This window comes from Pelodiscus sinensis, chromosome 1, assembly GCF_049634645.1.
Source record: "Pelodiscus sinensis isolate JC-2024 chromosome 1, ASM4963464v1, whole genome shotgun sequence".
Classification (NCBI taxonomy): domain Eukaryota; kingdom Metazoa; phylum Chordata; order Testudines; family Trionychidae; genus Pelodiscus; species Pelodiscus sinensis.
This window is the reverse complement of record NC_134711.1, coordinates 94,585,440-94,606,123: the sequence shown is the minus strand read 5'-3', so window position 1 is coordinate 94,606,123 and position 20,684 is coordinate 94,585,440. Positions and strand designations below refer to the sequence as shown.

Sequence of the window (20,684 nt, the reverse complement as noted above, 5' to 3'; positions counted from 1 at the left end):
AAACCCCCCAACCTCCTTTCTGCAGGGACTTGAAAAACAAACAAGAACACTCTCCCGGGGTGTGTCCACACTACCACCATAATTCGAACTAGGGTGGTTAATGTAGTCAATCGAAGTTGCAAATGAAGCCCGGGATTTAAATATCCCGGGCTTCACTTGCATCTTGCTGGGCGCCGCCATTTTTAAATCCCCAGTACTTCGGACTCCGTGCTCGTGGCTACACGCGGCACGGAGTAGGTAGTTCGAATTAGGCTTTCTAATTCGAACTATCGTTACACCTCATTCCTCGTTCCACAAGGAGTAACGGTAGTCCGAACTACCGGGGATTTAAAAATGGCGGTGCCCAGCAAGATGCAAATGATGCCCGGGATATTTAAATCCCGGGTGATTGACTACATTATTGACCCTAGTTCAAACTAGGGTGGTAGTGTAGACATACCCCCAGAGAACATTGAACCTGTGCACTCTCTCTGGTATGCTGTCTGCAGCAAGGCATGTAAGTTTCAGGACACAAGATCAATCAGTACTAGTTAGCAGAACAAAAAAACACTTTTATTATTAAAACAAGACTATCATTGCAAGCATAGTAAATGACTTGGTGTTAAAAAGCCATGAATTGAAACAAAACTCAGGGATTCTCCCTGGGATTAATTCTTGGTTACAAGAGAGGAAAAAAAAGACAGTGAGCCCAGATATAATTTCCAAACAAGGAAAATAATAAACCTGACCGCCTACCTAAACTTTTTCCTACTCATACATTCTGATATACACAAGAGATCTGTTTTTAGGTGAATTTATTTCTTCCCTCTGTGCCTGTAGAAGATTCCCCTCTCTTCCTAGCAAAAGAGCCTGCTTCTTCCAGTTTGAAATTCTTTAGCTGCATTTCATTGGCTCAGTGCCCAAAGCCCCTCCCTCAGGTACATAATAACTTATGCTTAGCTTAACCTTTTCCTCGCTCTCCAGGTAAGTTAGGCTCTCCTTTGCAGCTCCCATTCATGGCTTTTCTCTAGCCACTGCTATTCAACCACTTCTTTTATGAGCACTTCGTCTTCCCTCCTTTGCACCAACTCCCCATACAACTCATGAGAAACGAAATCCTGTCTCCTTCCTTATTTGCTTTCTAATCCTTTTGTTGCCATTACACACAAGTATCTTTCAGGCTCATTCCAAATGGTATCTGATAACTGGGTTAGGTTTTTAGCATCTAATTGTATTGTCCAAGTCCCGAGCAATATGCCACAATATTTCAAATACATGAGGGGTATGGATTTGCATACTCAGCATTCAGATCCCCTGTACTCCACTCTAGAGTAAAAGGCTTGGACTGGTTTTGCTCTGACTGCGATATTACCTCAAGGAAGGGAAATAAAACTGCTTTGCAAAGATCCCAGAGGCTGAGGGATATAAGCATGTGCCAAGATTTCTCAGGAAAATATTAACAGTGTTTTTTTTTTCTTTTCTGAGTAATATGCTAGAAGAACTTGTAAGTAAGAATATGAAATTAAATATGGTGAATGTGCTGAGGGGTAGTCCTTGGAGAAACCTTATCTACCCTGAAAATTCAAACACATCAGCTTTGTGTGCATGATGGCAATTTCTGCACTTACGTATATTCAATTTGTTCTCGTATCTACAATATTATCCTCCATAAGGAACGGTAAACTGCACTACGCATTTCAGTAAAAACTATTTTGAATCAACAGCAATGGCTTTAGTGGGCACTTTGGTGCATAATAATGTGACAATAAAATATCACCCTTCTGCCGGTGGGGAGTGGAGTGAAGATCACATTCTCTTTGGGAGAGTATCCCATGTCTTCAGGTTAATCTATGAAGACCAGCAGGGAAGGTAAGAACTGCTCAGGTGTTTCTCAATCTGTGGGAGGGACAAGGGTGTCACTCATTCTTGGGTGACAGATGCTAAACAGGAAGGGCAGCTAGCATAGGCACCAACTCTGTTGGTGCTCTGGGGCTAGAGCACCCACAGTAAAATATACTGTGTGCTGAGCATCTACCAGCAGCCTCCTATCTCCGCTTCCTCCCCTCTCTCTCCCACCATCTCCTGCACTTTGTGGACCAGCTCTTTCATAACATGCAGGAGGGGTGGGGGAATAGATAGATCATGCTCAGAGAGTGGTGTGGAACAGAGCAGCAAGAGGTGGGTCAAGAAGAGGCACTGTGGGTGTAGTCTTGGTGGGGATGGTTGGAGTGAGGGTAGGACCTGTGGCAGAGAAGGGGAAAGCCCCCTCCTCCAGGCACAGTGGAACAATGGTGCTTCTGGTAGATGGCTTTATTTTTGCAGCAGTGCTGAGTGAAAGGGGTGGGAGGTGAATGGAAACCTATGATGAAATATCAGTAAAGACTGTGAAACCCGTCTATTGGGAGGTGAGAGTTCTGATATAAAAGGAACAAATTTGCTGTGCTGCAGATTCTCACCCCACTGAGGTGGAGTTTGAAATATTAAAGGAACAGCACGTGGCACCAGAATGACATTTGAGCTGAAGAAAAAAAAAGATTGCCCCCATTACTCTGTCCTCTGCTTTTTGGATTCCATTGCCTGCATTATCACTGCATCTCAGGGTATGTCTACACTGAAGAGTTTTTCCAGAAGAGTTTTTCCACTTATGCCCACACTGTTATTGTGTTCGTTAGACAGAAAGTCAAAAGAACGGAGGGGGTTTTCTGACAGCGATAAACCTCTTTCTATGAGGAAGAAGTCTTTTCCCGAAAAACCTTTTTTTGGAAAAAGGCATGTGTGGATGAGGAAGAGAGAGATATTTTTTTTGAAAAAAGAGGCCTCCAGGAAAAAGCACAGGTGCCCTGGTGGCCATTCCATGCACAGTAATCACAACTGAAATGCGAGCTAGCGTCCACATTGATTGGACACTATCTTTCGAAAAAGCATATTGCTTTTTTGTTGCGCTTTTGCTGTGTAGACGCTCTTTTTCAAAAAAAATATTTTCCAGAAGATCTCCAGGGGCGGACTGGCCTGGCGGGATACCGGGAATTTCCCAGTGGGCCGTCGTATCCACCCATGATGGGCCACCATTGCCCCGCACTCCGAGTGGCTCTGCGTCTGTGCTGTATGCGGCGCACAGAGCCTGACCTGCCGCTTGTATTGTGTGCTGGACATGACACAGGGAAAGGGAGTGGGGGTTGAGAGGCACGCAGGGGTGATGTCATGGGGAGGGCTGTTCCCAGGCCTATTCTGATTGCCAGTCCGCTCCTGAAGATCTCTTCCGGAAAAGCTCACAGGGCAGAATTTTGCAGTCCTGCTTTCTAAGGGCTTCACAATTCGGCCATGCCCTTGAATGTGCAACGCATTGTTGTGAGTGATGCAGCAGTGACCTGCATATCATGGATCTTTTTACATGTCTGACTTTCATTGTGCATTTTGTTCCACGTGCTTAAGGCATGCTTAATTTGAATTCTAGAGACCAAGTTCTCTTCTGTAAATGGGCAAAACTCCATTACAGTAAGTGGTAACTGAAGCTAAACAAGTACATGTACACCGGTAGAGAATTGGCTCTAGATCTTTCTTTCTATGCAGGGTGCCCTCTTCGGGTTGTTTCATTCCCACAGCCTCCATTACTAGCCCAAATCCTCACCACCAATCTCTCTCACCCCCACATCACAAAGAAGGCTGACGAATCGTAGAAGGCTGAATGAAGTTATCAGACTCCCTGTAGAACAGGTTACAAAGAAGTAACAAAAGCTCGCTAAGTAAATGGGAGTATTTCTATTCACCCCAGTGACTACTGGATCAAGACTACGGGCTTGCTGAGAGGGGGGCAGCGGCTGGAGCCCCAGGCCCTTTAAATTGCCACCAGAGCCCTGTGCGGTGTGCTCTGGGTGGTTCTGAAGGCTGCCTGGGGAAGAGGGCTGTGGCACGCTCTAAGTGTCACTGGGGTGGGATGCTTAATTGGGGCATTGACCGTCCCCCCCATCCTACAGCCTGCTGGGAAGGTGGGGGAATGGCATTCTGTGGGCTGGTCCCAGCTTCCAGCTGCTCCCCTGTCTGCTCTGTAACTGATCTGGGGGGTGCAGCAAATTGTGGGCTACCGTAGGCCTCCAGCAGCCCCCTCCATCCTGATTAGGTTCAGTGGGCTGCCCCTAGCTTTCAGGCCCCCCTGTGGCCTGGAGGCTCTTGGGGAGAGGCTAGGCTCTGGGGACTGCCTCTGACCTCCAATGCTCCTCCCTTGCAAGCTGCTAGGGGGCAATCAGGTTCCAGGGGCAGCCCCATCCTTTAGCACCCCACAATAGCTTCAGGCTATATAGGGAGGGGCCACGCTCCAGGGACTGCCACCTCCAGCTGCCCCCCAACAGCCTTCAGACTGTCTGGGGGGCCAGGCTCCAGGGTCTATCCCCCTCCCATGGCCTGCAGGCTGTTTGTGGGGGGTCAAGGTTCTGGGGGCTGCCTCCCCTCCAGCGCACACACACCCTATAACCTGCAGGCTATCTGTAGAGGGGCCAGGCTCTGCGGCTTCCCCCTTCTCCTGCAGGTCCCCCCCACATCCTGCAGGCTCTCCGTGGGGGAGGGGGCAGGCTCTGGTTTTGCGGCAGGGGGGCTCCTTAGCTGGCTTGGTGGCAGGCAAGATGGTGGAGCCCCATCCCTGCTGGCCATTCTCTTTGTGCTACAGCTGCCCCTAGTAGCTGCTCTCAGTACCCTCCACTCTCTGCCCCTCCCTTTCCATGTATGGAAAATGGTCCCATTCCTGGCACTTCCTGTTTTCCAGGCAAAACCAAATCCTGACCATGGTTTAAGTTAGGGTAAGAGGAAGCTGCATACCGCATTTGATGGCCCTAGCTCTTACGGTTTAGAAGGTATTCCTGAACAAATGGATTCACAGATGCACAGAGAGATGGACCCACAGACAGACAGACAGACACACTCTAAAATATAGCTAGATAGGTAGATAAGATGTAGTGCCTTACTCGTTACATGTTTTGTGGCTGAATTTCACTGAATGTGGGAAACAAAACTTGGAATTTCCTGTCTTTTGTGTTGGTACAAATACTTAATAAGTCTCCTCCCTCTCACACACACTTTTACATTTAATTTTCTCTTTTTTTTTAACAGGGTCGGGCCACTCGTACCTTCAGTTACACCCAACCACATTCCATGGAGCACTGGATTGAAACAGGAGAGTTGGGTTCTGTTCCTGGCTCTGCCACTCAAAGGAAAGTTATCTTTACTGTTTAAAATATTATTATTGAATAGAGTTGCTGTTTGTACTGACATCACTAAGGCTACAAGCTATATCAATATAAACTGCATTAAGAGAATCTATGCTACAGGCTTGCACCATTTTAAATCAATTTCTAAATCAATTTATTTAAATTGGTGCAATATACATGTGTAGACAAGACCCCTAAGTAGTGTGCTTTGTGAGTACAATGAGTCTTACTGACAGAAGAAAGGATCAGGTTTTTTTCACTCCATTATATCCCATTGGAATACGGAAGAGTTCCAGACATAAGATTAGAATTTGGCTTTGTTTGGCACTTTCATATGCAAGGTATCCCCAAAGCACTCTTCAGTAATAAGTTGGATGCTGATACTGCAGTGACTGCATAGACAAACACAGCGGCTGTTAATTCAACAGCAGTAGCTCCAACAGAGCCTTGGACAGAGGGAATCTTGGCAAAATGCCCTAGAATCTGCTGTTTCTAAACAGCCCCATGATAGGCCGTTAGCTCTGATTAGGAAGCATTCTGAACTGACAGAAGACACCCCTGCAACGGTAGATTCTAAAAAGTTGGAAAGTGAACTGTACCATGATAAGTACAGATCCTGGGTCATGTGTCGCTGGTATGGAATAAGTATGCTAGTAGACGCAAAGATCAGACAGTGGTGAAGGAATTCAGACCCTTTTGTAGGCTCTTTTGATGCTTGACAGCTAAGAAGGAACTAAAGGTTTTTGTCAGATAAGCAGACAGAGCCAGCACACAGTTGTGACACACACAAAGACCTAAGTACCAGTACATTACCTGAAGGCATCCCAATTAGGTGGAATTACCATCTACACTAAGCAGCAGCTATAGCTATTAAATGTCATTAGCTCTAAATTAGATTTTTTCCAAGGGATGTCCCGATTAAACGGATTTCATGCTTAAGCACAAGTGACATGTACTTTAATATACTATGTTACAGTATACGTATAATTTTTCTAATTGCATTGTTTCTTTTACTCCAAATCTCTTGCTGTCATAGAGTCAAGTCCTCAGTTAAACCCTTAAGTGGAAGAGCACATCTTATCCAGGCAGCCTTAACCTTGTCTGTCCCTACAATCTCCTATTGCAGGTAGGAGAACTGGTTGTAAAAGGCATGCCCAAAATGCAGCATATGTAGAGTAAAAGCTAACCTGGTCCTTTTGGGAATGCTAAAGAGGCTTCCTTGACAGGTAAACTGCTAAATGGGAGGCGCAAACCACATTATGTGAAATGATTAAATATATGTTCACATAACACAAGAGCCAGGGGTCACCCAATTAAATTAATAGGCAGCAGGTTTAAAACAAAAATACTTCTTCACACAATGTACAGTCAACCTTCAGAATTCATCGGCAGTGGATGTTGTGAGGCCAAAAGTACAACTGGGCTCAAAAATAACTAGATAAGCTCATGGAAAGTAGGTCCATCAATGACTATTAGCCAAAATAGTCAGGCACATAACCCCATTCTCTGGATGTCCCTAAACCTCTGACCACCAGAAGCTGGGACTGGACAGTGGGACGGATCACTTGATAATTGTCCTGTTCTGCTCATTCCTTCTGAAGCATCTGGCACCAGAGGCAAGACAGTGGGCTAGATGGACCATTGGTCTGACCTGGTATGACTGTTTGCATGTTTGTATTGTTTTTGATTCTTTATAACAATTCCTGTTTATACAACTCCTACATCACAGATGATGAGGTACAGAAAAGACAGCCCCAATTCTGGGAATCACTTAAGTGCATACCTCATTTCAGGCATATGCTTATGTTCAATGGCCCTGGAACATAGCTAGAACTTTTTGCCCAGTTGAGCAATTTTTTCCCACTCTTTGTTACCAATTATTGCTGAAAATGAAAAAATCAGTTTTTAGTGTTTTGACTAAAACTTTAAAAATCTGTCGAAGATATTTGACAAAAGTGAACACTTTTCCTTTTTTCATTGAAATTTTTCTGGGAGAAGCCTCACCTTGTTTCCTAGCTAACTGTAGTTGAGAGGACCAGAGAACAAGGCTGGCATGGACCAAAGCCGGATTCAGATGGGACATACTTACAGGGCAATATTGATCATGTCCAGGGGCGATGTGTATGGCAGGGGGGCATGAATGAACATATGCACACTCAATGCTGGGAAAGGGGAGAGCAAGAGGCCAGCAGCTTGCGGGGCCAGAGCCCACAGTCCTGGCTGCCACCCACAGTTCAGCTACCAGCCCTGCACCAGCCCCGAGCCTTGGCCCCCAGCCTTTGCATCCAGCCCTGTCTAGGTCCTCAGTTCCAGAGACATGGCCCTGTTCAAGGCCCCAGCAAGGAGGGTTGAGGGAAGGGATAGAGTGGGGCAGAAAGAAGCAGGGTGGGAGAGGGACTGGGGCAAAAAGGGAGGATTGTCCCAGGCCCTATACCCCCCTAGGGATTGACTTGCCTGAAGCTAGGGATGGCATAGGAGGAGTCATGTGGGAGGGCAGTCACGTGACTGGTGCCCCCCCTTGCATCCTTTCCCCGCAGTCACCTCTGATCATGCCTATTATTAACTAGTCGAATATCTAAATCAGCAATCTCAAACTCCCAGCCCATGGACCAGAGTGATTGTGAAGTCTGGCCCGAGACTACTGGTGGGCTGGGGGTGAACCTGGCCCACCCCATCCTGCCATCGCCCTGCTCTCTCCCCAGTAGAGCACCCCCTCTCCCGAGCATGTGGCACTGGGTGGGCACACTCACTCCACTGCACTTTGCTTTCCCTGTAGCTTCTGCTGCCTCAGGAAGTGCAGGGGGGAGCAACTACTGCTGCCGCATGTTACCAGCCCCCTCCCTCAGTGATGCCCAAAGCTGTGTGCTCAGGGGAAAGAATGCCATGATGGGGAGAGGGTGGAAAGGGGCAGGAACTGGGGGCTGGTAATGTAATCCCCTCCCATCCGTGCTGGGAGTCCCATCCAGATCTTGCAATTGCTCCATCCAGGATGGGATCCCAGCCTGGGAGTCTGAAATCCCTGATCTAAATAGACTTCGCGCAGGAGGTTGAACCAAGGTAGTCATCTTCAAATGGTAGCACAGAAGCTTCTGGGGAAATCATTTGGGCTGACACTTGAAAACAATCCAATGCAACATCTAAAGCATTTGTGATGGAAGCAGAAAATATGCTACGTGTCACTTTGCTGTATGAAGGAAGTTTGCATAGCTCATTGCACAGAGCTATCAGTCAGTCACAGACTGTAACTGGAAATTCCTCTTGAGCCATGTTGCCTCTATTATTGCTTTCAGGATAGGGTTATTTATAACAAACTTTCCTCTTGTGTAAAAACCTAAGGTGATGTTTCCCTAAATACCCTTGTACTGCAGAAAATCCCTTCCTTCCTTGTGATTTTCCACAGCTGCTTCAGCTATTCCATTGACCGGATGTAAACCGTGACTAGAAAATGATAAGATTGTCTATCAGGCACACAGCCAGGAGATGCATCTCATATCCCATCTCTTCCTTACTTTCATGCCTTCACAACAGTCTCTTCAATGGTCACAATCTCTGCATTACCATGGTTTAACATGAAATGTCCCTTCTGCCGTATGAACATAAATATAATTAATTCAGGAAACAACTTCAGTGAAAGGTGCCAAGTGCTCAGCATTTCTGAAACTTGGGCCAATTATTTGGATGCCAAAATATGGAGCTAGGACCCTAATTGGAGGCACCCATTTTTTCTAAATCCTGGTTTAAGTAATAAGAATGCCCTTGGGGATGCCAGGCTCATTGTTACTAGCCAAATTTTTCAAACCCTGCCCCACCTTCAGCTGCCTCTCACTCTCAGTGCTGTTTCCCACTCTGGCACTTTGAGTGCAGAAGGTGGATGCCTGCAAGAGACTTCAGAATACCCCGTCTCGAAAGGCTTCAGCTTAAAAACTCCCCAAGGTGACAGATTCCCTGATATTGTATGGTACGCTGCCATCACCCAAATGCAAAAATCCCTTTGAGAACCCATGAAGATGCATTTGGGAATTTCTTCCTGTGGGCTACCTCCAAGCTCTTTAACTCTCCCTCTGGAGAGAGCTTAATAAACCCTGTAATTCTCATAACAGTTGATCTTGAATCTTAGGGTGTGTCTAGACTACCTAGTTTTGTCGACAAAAGTGGACTTTTGTCGACAAAACTATACCAGCGTCTACACTACCGCTGAGTTCTGTCAACATAACGTCGACAGAACTCAGCAGTTTTGTCGACGCTGGTATACCTCATTTTATGAGGCATAACACCTTCTGTCGACAGAACTCTGTCGACAGAAGGTGTTATTGCCTGTAACACTGCGTCCAGACTACGGAGTTCTGTCGACAAAGCAGCTTGCTTTGTCGACAGAACTCAATGTGTCTAGACGCGGTAGTCTAGACGTACCCTTAGGCACATGCACATAGAACCGTCTGCCTTCTAGGACACAGGAATCAGATCATGGTTTTAAAAAGGTGATTTTTATTAACAAAACAAAAAAAAGAAGACATGCTTGGTAAAACATTCTGGCTACATCTAGACTATATCCCTTTTTCGTAAAAGGGATGTAAATTAGACGTATCACAATTGCTAATGATTTAAATCTCCCCCGCTTCATTAGCATAAAAATGGCTGCCGCTTTTTTTCCGCACGGAGCTTTGTCGGAAAAAAGCGCCAGTCTAGATGCTGATCTTGCGGAAAATAAAGCCTTTTCCGAAAGATCCCTTGTCCCTCTATGAAATAAGGAAAAAAAGTGGCAGCCATTTTTATGCTAATAAAGCGGGGGAGATTTAAATCCCCGCTTCATTAGCAATTGCGATACGTCTAATTTACATCCCTTTTACGAAAAAGGGATGTAGTTTAGACGTAGCCTCGTGGTTGCTAGGTGTTACAGAGCAACTGAAAAAAAAAGATTAAAGCACAGAGAGTTGCTTCCCTACAATTGAGTTTAAAAGTTAGAGTGTAAGTAGAGGGAATACATGATCTCAGCACAGAGAAGTCTAACAAACCCCAAAATAAAGTAAATAACTTGATCCCATCTGAATAAGCATTTCCTGTTCTATTCACATATTTGTTGTTCCGAGGTTTAGTCCTCCCCTAGGCAAGGATGTCACTGAATCTTCCATGCCTTTTTTCCTGCCTCAGTTCACCTCTCACAGCTCTGCTCTGGTCACACACAAAAACTGTAACAGGAAGATCACTGCTCCCAAGTCAAAAACCTACTCTCTGTTTTCATTGGCTCTCCAGGTTTCCTGCCAACACTTCCTGCCTCCCTAGCATTCCTGGAGACTATCTAGGATCCACTGTTTATGATTTTATCCTTAACAGGCAATTCAATTAACTGGATGGCTGGGATGTTAAAAAAAGGGTAATATCCCGCCCACGAATCATATAATATTTTCCCCTTCTTTCTCCTCCTCTTCCTCTCCTCCCATTGTCTTCAACCACTTCCAGCTACACATCAGTACTTACACCACCCCATCCCCTTGAAAAAAACTGCCTTCATTCAAACTTCTCTTAAAGATCTCCTTCATTCCAGAAGTCTTTTGACAGGACTCACTTTACCCATGATGACTCCAGGGCTATGTCTATACTGCGCCCGTTTGGCACAAGAAATATGCAAATGAGGCAAAGTGTGGAATATTGCCTCACCTCATTTGCATAATTAACGAGGCTCTGTTTTTGTGCAAGAGACTCTTGTGCAAAAAGGAGCCGTCTATATGCATTTTTTTTCAGGAAAAACGGCTCTTGCTCAAAAGGGGTGTTTTGCACAAAAAGGAGCCATGTAGACAGCTTCTTTCTGTGCAAAAGCCTCTTGCGCAAAAACGGAGCCTCGTTAATTATGCAAATAAGGCACGGCGATATTCCACCCTTCGCAACATTTGCCTATTTCTTGTGCCGAATGAGTGCAGTATAGACATAGCCCAGATGTCTGTGCTTTTGCTGTGTTATTTAGCTTGGAAAATAAACCAAGGTAATATTGGACCAGCTTTAGTTGATGAATGTGACAAGCTTTCAAGCTTAGACAGAGCTCTGCTTCAGGTAAGATTTCTGTTTTTTGTTTTCCTTCCAGTGTGTGGGAGTATGTGAAGATTTCTTGTTTGAGGTGGTCCCATCTGGAGTATGTGAAATTCAGGAGATAGTTCCTCAGTTTTTCTGAAGTCTTTCTGAAGAGCTTTTCAACATAGTTGGGGTTCTGTGTAGCGGTCAGAGGGTTAAAGATGATGAATCCTCTGGGATTATCTTTTGTTCTTTGCATTTGCTGCGGAGATAGATATTGCTGTTAAGTGTGGCTTCCTTTTTGTTCCTGTTGCAGAGTTTCCATTTCTGAGAGCCACGTTCAGTAGCTTTGACTGTTCTTAGCGGCTTTGTGTAATCCTGTTGGTCCCAAGGTATTAAAGAGACAAGGGGAGTGAGGGACAATAACCTTTGGAGCTTACACAGAGCTCTTCTGATTTGTGGCATTATATAACAATAGGAGCCCTGTTCTGAGGAACTTAGGAAGTGTTGTAGCCACAGTACTCTACTAAACAATAAGATGCAAGATACAATGCCAAACTCTGCTTTCCGTTGGACTAACACTGACCTGAAGTGTCCTTGTTGGGACATTTACCCAAGTCAATCAGGAGTGCAACCCACACATCTAATCCCTCACAGAAATGCACAGTAAAACATGCTCATAACTGGTTACTTCCTTTCTGCTTGATATTACTGAAGACTGTGGCAAAGATATTGCCTTCATGCAGTGGAGGACATTCCCCTTATTATTCCTATTGCCTTGTATGAAGTTTGTACCATACCTGTACCACCCATCACCATTGCTTTTGTAGGGCAAGTTAGCAGGATTTCTTGACGCTGAAGATTTGCAGTTTAAATATTCAGGTATTTCATACTGACACCTGCGGCTCATGCCAAGTGTAGCAGAGGGTCTAATGGCGTCTTTCACAGCTCTGCTTCATTCTCTTTTATGTTCACCAAGCCAAAAAGCATTAAAGCGCTAAACGAATCTCTTTCCCATCACCATTAGCTTTTTATGGGAAGCTCTTTCCATTGTTTTGCTTCCAAACTCAGTGTGTGACCTTCCCAAAAGGGCACTCAGCAGAAGGAGATGCGTGAAAGAAGATTTTTCTTAGACAGAGAGGCTCCAGATTTTTGCATTTTTCCACATCCACCCCATTCTGCTTAATGACTGGAGGAATGGAGATTAATTACCTGGAGATGTATGGAAGGACAACAAAAGGCAACTTTTGCATCTCTGGGCATGTCATATGGAACAAAGAACAGACGGCTGGGACAAAAACAAATCACTCTCCATATAGCTGTATGCATAAAAGACAACTACAAAGTAGGGTGATGGTTGATTATGGTGCTCGGGGGTCCCATTGCCTCAGAACACTGCTCCAAGAAGACAGATGCAATATCTTTATGATTTCTTGAAAGACTTTCCCTGGTGAATGAATGAATGATTGTGGGCAAACTTTTTACATACATATAGCATATGCCTTTTTATATAGCTCCATTTCCCCAGTCAACAACTATAACTGTTGCTCCTAGACAAGACCTCGCTTTATCAACTATTAGGAGTACTCAGGGGTATGTCTACAATACATGGCTCCGTCAACGCAGCCATGTAGATGAGGGTTGTAGACATAGCAAAACGAAGCGGCGATTTAAATAATTGCCGCTTCATTTACATCAAAATGGCTGCCACACTGTGCCAATCAGCTGTTTGTCGGCACAGTGTGGGAGTGTGGATGCTCGGTGGTCAACATCAGAAGCCTTTGTCGACTGCCCCGTTATGCCTTGTTGGATGAGGTTTACTGGGGTGGTCAACAAAAGCTTCTGATGTCGACTGCCGAGCGTCCACACTCCCACACTGTGCCGACAAACAGCTGATTGGCACAGTGTGGCAGCCATTTTGATGTAAAAGAAGCGGCGATTATTTAAATCGCCGCTTCATTTTGCTATGTCTAGAACCCTCATGTACATGGCTCCGTTGACGGAGCCATGTAGTGTAGACATACCCTAATAATCACTACTAGGTTTCCTGGCACGGACTAGGTTTGGACAGGATTGTGTATGGATCTGGAACATATGGTTTTGGGCCACCAGCTGGATCAATGCACTGCGTGATCCACATATGTGGGAATGTAAGGCATGTGAATTGGCGAAAATCTCTTATCTATATAAATGGTACAGTGTACTGACACTGCCTATACATAAAAATAGTGATGGGGCTGCCAATACAAATTTGCTTATTGATATACTTACCTCTAGAATTGTCTTGAATCATAACTTTTCATATTTGAAAGTATACTTTTTACCAGAACTTTGAATGATATTGTAATTTTATGGGGTAAGTTCAAAGGATCAATCACAGAGTTCCAGTCAGAGCCATACGTAGGCATTTAGGTGCATGGGGCAAGCAAGCGCATGTGCGGCTCCTACCAGAGGTAACGCATGGGAGGGGAAACACTTGGGCTATGTCTACGCTACACGTTTTGCCGGAAGAGGCAAAAGTGTGGAAAAGGAAGTGCAGGTTAGCATTTTTGCATAATTTCTTCCGATCCATTTTTGCTCAATGGGTTTTTGTGCAAAAACAAGCAGTGTGGACGTTTCCGTTTTGTGCAAAAAAAGCCCTTCTTGCATTGCAGAGCCTGTGCTGGTGCTCCAGCCCTCCCCTGTCCCGCCAAGCAGCTGGAGCACACAAAATCTTCTAGCCTGGGCCCCTAGGCTCCAGTGTGCAAGGGGAATGTGGGGAGTGTCTTTCTCCTCAGTTGGGGCCACGTCAATGAGGGATTTGGGTTTTTTTCGCTTCTCGTTTGTGTGCAGCCCTGAATGATTTTATTGAGGGTCAGTGGCCCATGACCCAAAAAAAGGTTCCCCACTCCTGGTTAGTCTGATCATTCATTATTATATAACCCATCTTGATTGAATTATGACAAGGTATCGGTGGAATACATTTTGAGGAAATTATGATTGGTTTATATCCGTCAAACAGAAAAACATAGATTTTCTTGCTAAGTTATTCGCTTAACCCTATTTAAAATCAGAAGTCCGAAGAGATTAGACACGTGGAGCCACTGTGTTTATCTGCTACCAAACCAGGAGCATGACCTTGTTCCAGTGCATTCTTGTGTACTTTATCTAGTCTAGTTACATGAGGGATGGGGCTCTAACTGTTGCCCTTGGATGCTATTCAGCATTATAATAGGCCTCTCCACCCCAAATTTTCCTTTGTTGAGTTTCATCCCCATAACTCTTGGTTGTAGTCCACCAGCATTAGCCTCAACCAGCCAGTCTCAGCTTTGATTCGCTGCTGTAAATAACACCTTGTAGGGGGACAAACCTCAGTTAGTTCAGAATTTTCATAGTGAGATTTGTGGCGCTGCCCCCTCCCTCCACTCAGAAATATTGCAACCATAGTTTTTGCCCATTATTATTTTGTTGTTTCTGGTCCTGGATCCTGTCACAGCCTGGAACTCAGAGGGAGCACCTAGAAACCCAGGTTCCCTCCTGCTGCACACTGAGGGGACTCAGCTGTGGCAGTCAGGTCCTATGTACATGGCTGCAGAGAGGGGAGTGATTCTGGCAGGACCAGTAAAGAGTTTGAGGGGAAGCAATGTCCCTGCTTGCCTGCCCCCAGTTTCTGCCCATGGCTGGCCCCACCAACCAATGCTGTGCCCCATTTTTCCACTCCTCATGGGGCCAGCTGCCTTACTTGCTCCCCCTTGGTTACCTCCCTGGTTCCATTTCCAAATGAACTCACAGACCTAGAGGAGAAGAAGAGTCTTTGGCTACTACTGGGTTCCTGTCGTTTTCTTTATTATTCCAGCCAGTGCTTCCAGTTAATACAGAATCCTGCCATGGGACTTGGGTGCCCACCCAGAGGAGACAAGAGGCAGCTCTCTGCTCATCCCTCTAACAAGTGAGGTGTGTGAAGGGCCCGAGAGAATGACAGTTTCAGTTGCTCGCCCAAGTGTGTCTCTAGATTACTTCTGCAGAACTTCCCCCTTCAAATAGTGCTTTTCCAACATGACACAGCAGCGCTCCAGTAAAAACCCTATACAGTAGGCATGAATAGGAGCAGGGTTCTTCAGGGAGCACTGATTTATGCTCAGAATTAAATTGATAGACTTTAAAGCTAGATGAGACCACCATCGTGCTCTGTTCTGATCTCTTACGTAACACTGACCCTACAGTTTTGCCCAGTAATTCCAGCAGCAGCAGGAATTATTCCTTCTTACTACATGAGTGAATGTTATCAAGCCCAATAGCTTGTAGCAGCATTAGAGACTAGTCCCACCTGAACTAGCCGCTGTGACAAACTGCTGGCTACCCCAGAGCTGCACCACTATAGCCTGGCTGAAAAGGTCAATTAGAAAAGCTGAGCAAGCCCAGGCCTGGAGGGCTATTAGAAGCAGCTGTGGGCCTCATTAGCCAGAGGTCCTATATAAGGCAGTGAAAAGGTACCAGAAGGGAGCAGAGAGGAGTCAGGGTGTGATTGGGTGTGCAGGCCCCAGGCAGCAGGCGAGGCTGGCTGAGTTTGCTGTAGTCTAAAAGCTTTGTAAATAGAAGGTGACGGGAAACTCACAATAAAAGGAAACTCACAATAAAAGGCCCAGGTGACTGCACTAACATAGCTACAGTGCAGGCAGGAAGGGGTTAAGTCCTAAGGATACATTGTGTACCAGGGCCCATAGAATCTGACTGCAGGGGCTTCAGCAAGCTGCCCAGAGAGGTGGCTCAGCAGGGGTGGATGCCTAGGGGGCAGAGCAACTCTCTGCTCCCCAGGGACAGGATTCAGGGTGGTCAGAGGTGTGTGTGCATGCGCGTGTTATGTCCCTGCCTGGGGGATTTCTGTGGCACTTGCAGGCATGGAACATGAACAGGCTGTAAATGGCTTCCTCCCCACCCCACTTCTCCAGAGCCTAGCTGAGGAAGAGAGGCTTCCTCATGCCAGCAGCATGCAGGGCTCGGTTCTTCCTAGCCAGATGTCATAAGGAAGAGGAGGAGCCTGCCAACCAGACTGCTGGTGGTCTCAGGCTATGTCTACGCTGCGGGGCTATGTCTACATTGGCAAGATTTTCCGCAAATACTTTTAACGCGAGAGTTTTTGCGTTAAAAGTATTTGCGCAAGAGAGCATCCACGCTGGCATGTGCTTTTGCACAAGAGAAGTGCATTTGCGCAAAAGCATCCATGCCAGTGTAGACGCTCTCTTGCGCAAGAAAGCTCCGATGGCCATTTTAACCATAGAGCTTTCTTGCGCTAGAAATTCATGTTGCCTGTCTACACTGGCCTCTTGTGCAAGAACAGTTGCACAAGAGGGCTTATTCTTGAGCGGGCGCATCATTGTTCTTGCGCAAGAAGCACTGGCATTCTAATGTGTGAAATCAGTGTTCTTGCGCAAGAACTCCCCACCAGTGTAGACAGGCAGCATGCCAATGTAGACACAGCCCGGGGGTGCGTCTAGACTGGCAAGATTTTGCGCAAAAGCAGCTGCTTTTGCACAAAAACTTGCTGCCTATCTACACTGGCTGCAAGAACACTGACATTCTAATGTAAGAATTCAGTGCTTCTTGCGCAAATATTTTGACGCTCCCACTCAGGGATAAGCCCTCTTACACAAGAATACTTGTTCAAGTGGGCCAGTGTAGACAGGCACCTTAATTTTTTGTGCAAGAAAGCCCGATGGCTAAAATGGCCATCGGAGCTTTCTTGCCCAAAAGTGCGTCTATACTGGGCACGGATGCTTTTGCACAAAAGCACTTTTTGCCCAAAAGCATCCGTGCCAATGTAGATGCTCTTTTGCAGAAATACTTCTAACGGAAAAACTTTTCCGTTAAAAGTATTTCCGCAAAATCATGCCAGTCTAGACACAGCCCAGCAGTGTAGACGTAGCCTCAGTGCTTTGACCCAGGTCTGGTTCTCTACACAGTTCTGGGAGCATCATGCTCCCTGCTGGGGGGGATATTAAGGAGCAGTGGGGAGAGGGGAAGGCAAATCAGAGAGAGAGGACAGGGAGACGGGAAGCACATAAAGGACCAGTGGGTGGAAAGCAAAGGCAACATGTAATCGGCTGCATCTGGCCCCTGCCCATGCTCACCTACCATAGCAGCTCACAGCCCAGTGCCATCTGGAAACGGGATGAGGAGGCAGGGCCCTGCTGGCCAAGAGCAGGCAAGCAGTGGAGGCTGCACTGATGGTCCACCAGGAAAGGGGTGAGGAAGAGGGGTTGCTGGCTCCATGTGCTGCATCTTCATCCCACCACCAGTCTTGCACATCCACCCCCATTGTAGGCCACTGGACACCACTGGTGGGCAGACAGGTGGTGAGCAGGGATCTGGCAGAAGCAGGATCTGCCAGTAATGATGGCAGGGAAACATAATATGGGACAATTTGTCCATTTTAAAGAAAAAGACGGGAGACCTGCTTGAGGGCTTAAATACGGGACTGCCCCTTTAAAAACAGGACATCTGATCACCCTAGCTAATATGTGCAGCTGTGGCACTAGCACAGAATACTTCCATTATCTATGAGATTGAAAGATGCTCTCATGAGTCCACTAATATACTACTTCTGTTTCTTGTTGGCCCCAACTGTTTTCTAGGGATTTTCCCTGTGCAGTCCAAGGTGCTACCACCAATCCACTGGGATGACTTTCCAAAAACTATTGACGTTCTTGAACACAGCCTTTAATAGTGCCCCCATCTGTGCAAACACTGAAATAAAAAAAATCAGTTGATTTGAGTGTCTCTTTTTGTGAGAAGCGCCTTTGTGAGATTAAACAGGAGAAATGAGTCTTTTGAGTGTAAGTGACAGCATCCATCCCACTTAATGCCATCAGGTAATTCTCAGCCCTGGCTGATAAAGACAGTTCTGAAATGCAATTTTTTTGCCTTTTGGAATGCACCTCATTGCAATGCCTGATGAATATTTTTAAAACAATGTGCTGGGAGAGGTTATCACTGAGTCTTCAGTTAAGAGTTCTGTCTCACTTCCTGCAAGTTATTCATTTCAGATAGTGAATATGGATTGTGTGGAGAAGGGGAAATACAATATTCAGATGGGCCAATCAAGTTGGCTACTGTCAATAAGCAAAAGGAGTAGAACACAGCTCCGATGATTTCTTTTCAGATGCCCAGTGAGCATTGCCTTGATGGTAGATAATTACACAGCCTCAAAATGGCTGAAAAAGATATCCTGGGTCATTTTGTCTAGCCCTGTGTATTAGTGCAGAATTGTCCTCTATCTTCAACTCCTACATATTTATCTAATTTATTCTTGGACATTTCAGGTGATTCTGTCTCAGTAAACTTTCTCATTAGCATCAAGAATGTGTGTGTGTGTGTGTGTGTGTGTGTGTGTGTCTCTGTCATAAGCATGTGTAACTATTCGTTAGTGTGGGGATGACTGAGTAGGTAAATGCCAGAGTTGGTGTATATTTGTTCATGTCTAGAATGTATGTTTTTTATCTGAGTGACTGGAGTAGTGGGTGTATATTGTGTGTAAATGCAAGAGTCCATGTTTGTTTGTGTGAGAATGAGCAAGATGGTTGTTGTACATTAAGCCCTGCCTTGCTTTTTACCCTACTTAAATAGCATTTTCATCACTGTTTAATGAATGAATTTAGCAGCCGGCATTGTGGCGAGGGCGTTTTTATATGCTGTGTATCTACTTCAATCTTATTTATTGTGCTTATCTTGTGTTCCATGCTACGGTCATTATTCATGGTTGAATGACTCTTCGCTGTTGGCAAAACCAGAATCAGTCAATGCATGCATACTATTCTTTTCAGCCGTTGCTCTTCTGTTCCAGCATCCACAGTACTGTGTGGCCCACAGAGGGAGGCAGAGTGCTCCACGTGCAGAGATCAGATTTGGGGAAACTGATCGATAGTTTTTGCAGGGCACCCGCAAAGCCTTTGTCTAGTGAAGCGAGTAGGTACCTTTATTGCTATGATAGTTAACAACAAGGGAGAAATAGGTCAAGGTTATTTGTGATAAACAGGAACAACAAACAAAATATTGTTAAATTCAGTGCACAGCCGTTGGTGCATTCTTCCTTATAAGGACTTTGATGTGATGCAGAAGGAAACACTGCAGAGATTAGAGGGTTTTTTTCTCCATTGTACTTTCCCAGGAAAGCTCAACTGAGATGCAGATTCCCACTTTCACTGCAGCTCCCACTCTTTGTTTGTCAGATTGGTTAATCATGTAAGGAGCACAATTAACTTGGCCAAAATCACCTAGTGAGTCCTATCTATTTTGAATGCAATGTAAAAAAGCCTGTGTGGTCTAATGGCTAGAGCAGAGGACTACAAAACAAGAGGAAGGATAGCTACAGGAGGTTATAACCTGATTAAGGCCACACATCTCCACTTGCAGTGTCAGAGATCAATCTTCTGGCATTCAATTTAGTGGGTCTTGTTGAGACCCACTCAATCAATTGCTGAGGGCAGCTCTGGTTGGTGGCAGTACTCCTCGCAGTCATGAGGTATAAGGGAAACCAAAGGGAGTGGTGAGTTTCCAGAGGGTTATTGCGACCCGCTTCTCCAGGGGAGCGGTGGGCTGTAGTTGATGATGTGTCTCCAGAGGACAGGGTGAGCCAGGGACATAGCTCCAGAAAGGTAGCCTTCCACAGGTGGAAGTTTTGGAGCCACTGCTGGTCATCCCATTGCACCATGACCAGCCGGTCCCACCAGTCTGAACTGGTGTTGAGCCTTCAGAAACGCATCTCCACAGTGGGGTGCAGTTGCCAGAGTGGGGTAGCCGCAGCCATGGAAAGGGTCCCTAGAATAAGCTCGAGGCCCAGGTCATGCAGGACCAGGAAGGCAGCTGGCAGTAAGTGCTGCAAAGACTGCAGCATGGCCATGTGGAGCTTTCACATGCCGAGGGGCAGCTCTGGCTCCATGGCACAAAGGAAAAAGCTGTGGCATTCAAAAAAAGAAAAGAGGGCAACCATAGCAGGCACTGTGAGAGCTTTGCTGTCCCTCAAAGAGGTAGCAAGCACACAGCAGAAGCAGAGAAACCGCTGTCCAAGGGCATCCCTTTAAGCACGTGTGTCTGTAAGTCTCTAGCACCAGCACATGGAAGCAACTGGTGACCTAAAGCCCTGCCTGAACTGGTTCCAGGTGGCCTTTTATGTGAGAGAGCATCCAATGAATCTGGATGCTCTCTTTCAAAAAAGCGTATCACTTTTTCAATGCGCTTTTGGGCGTGGATGTGCTCTTGCACAAAATGTTTTTTCAGAAGATCTGTTCTGAAAAAAGGTTCTTGTGCAAGAAGCCTGTAGTGTAGATGTAGCCTTGGATTATCTGGTTTTCCAAAGGAAAACCAGAAACAGCTGGTGCACACTCCGGCCCTCAGAACATGAACTGATTTACAGTTTGGAATCATACTGACTTAAGGGTTAACCCCCTCTCTTGAGTTACTAAAGGTTGTACTAGGTCCAGGGAAGGAATGGCATTTGTCAAGTTGAGACTTTTCTGAGCAAAGCCAAGA

The 20,684-nt window shown here is 45.9% G+C and overlaps 1 protein-coding gene across 1 annotated transcript in view; it reads left to right on the top strand.

The window, feature by feature from the left end:
* The first annotated feature begins 5,089 nt into the window (after positions 1 to 5,089).
* The window catches only part of ISX (intestine specific homeobox), a 292,370-nt gene continuing 276,775 nt past the window's right edge, over positions 5,090 to 20,684 (top strand). Inside the window, exon 1 of the mRNA XM_006137966.4 lies at positions 5,090 to 6,303. The gene's annotated coding sequence lies outside the window, so the exon portion shown is untranslated. The remainder of the gene's footprint in view (positions 6,304 to 20,684) is intronic.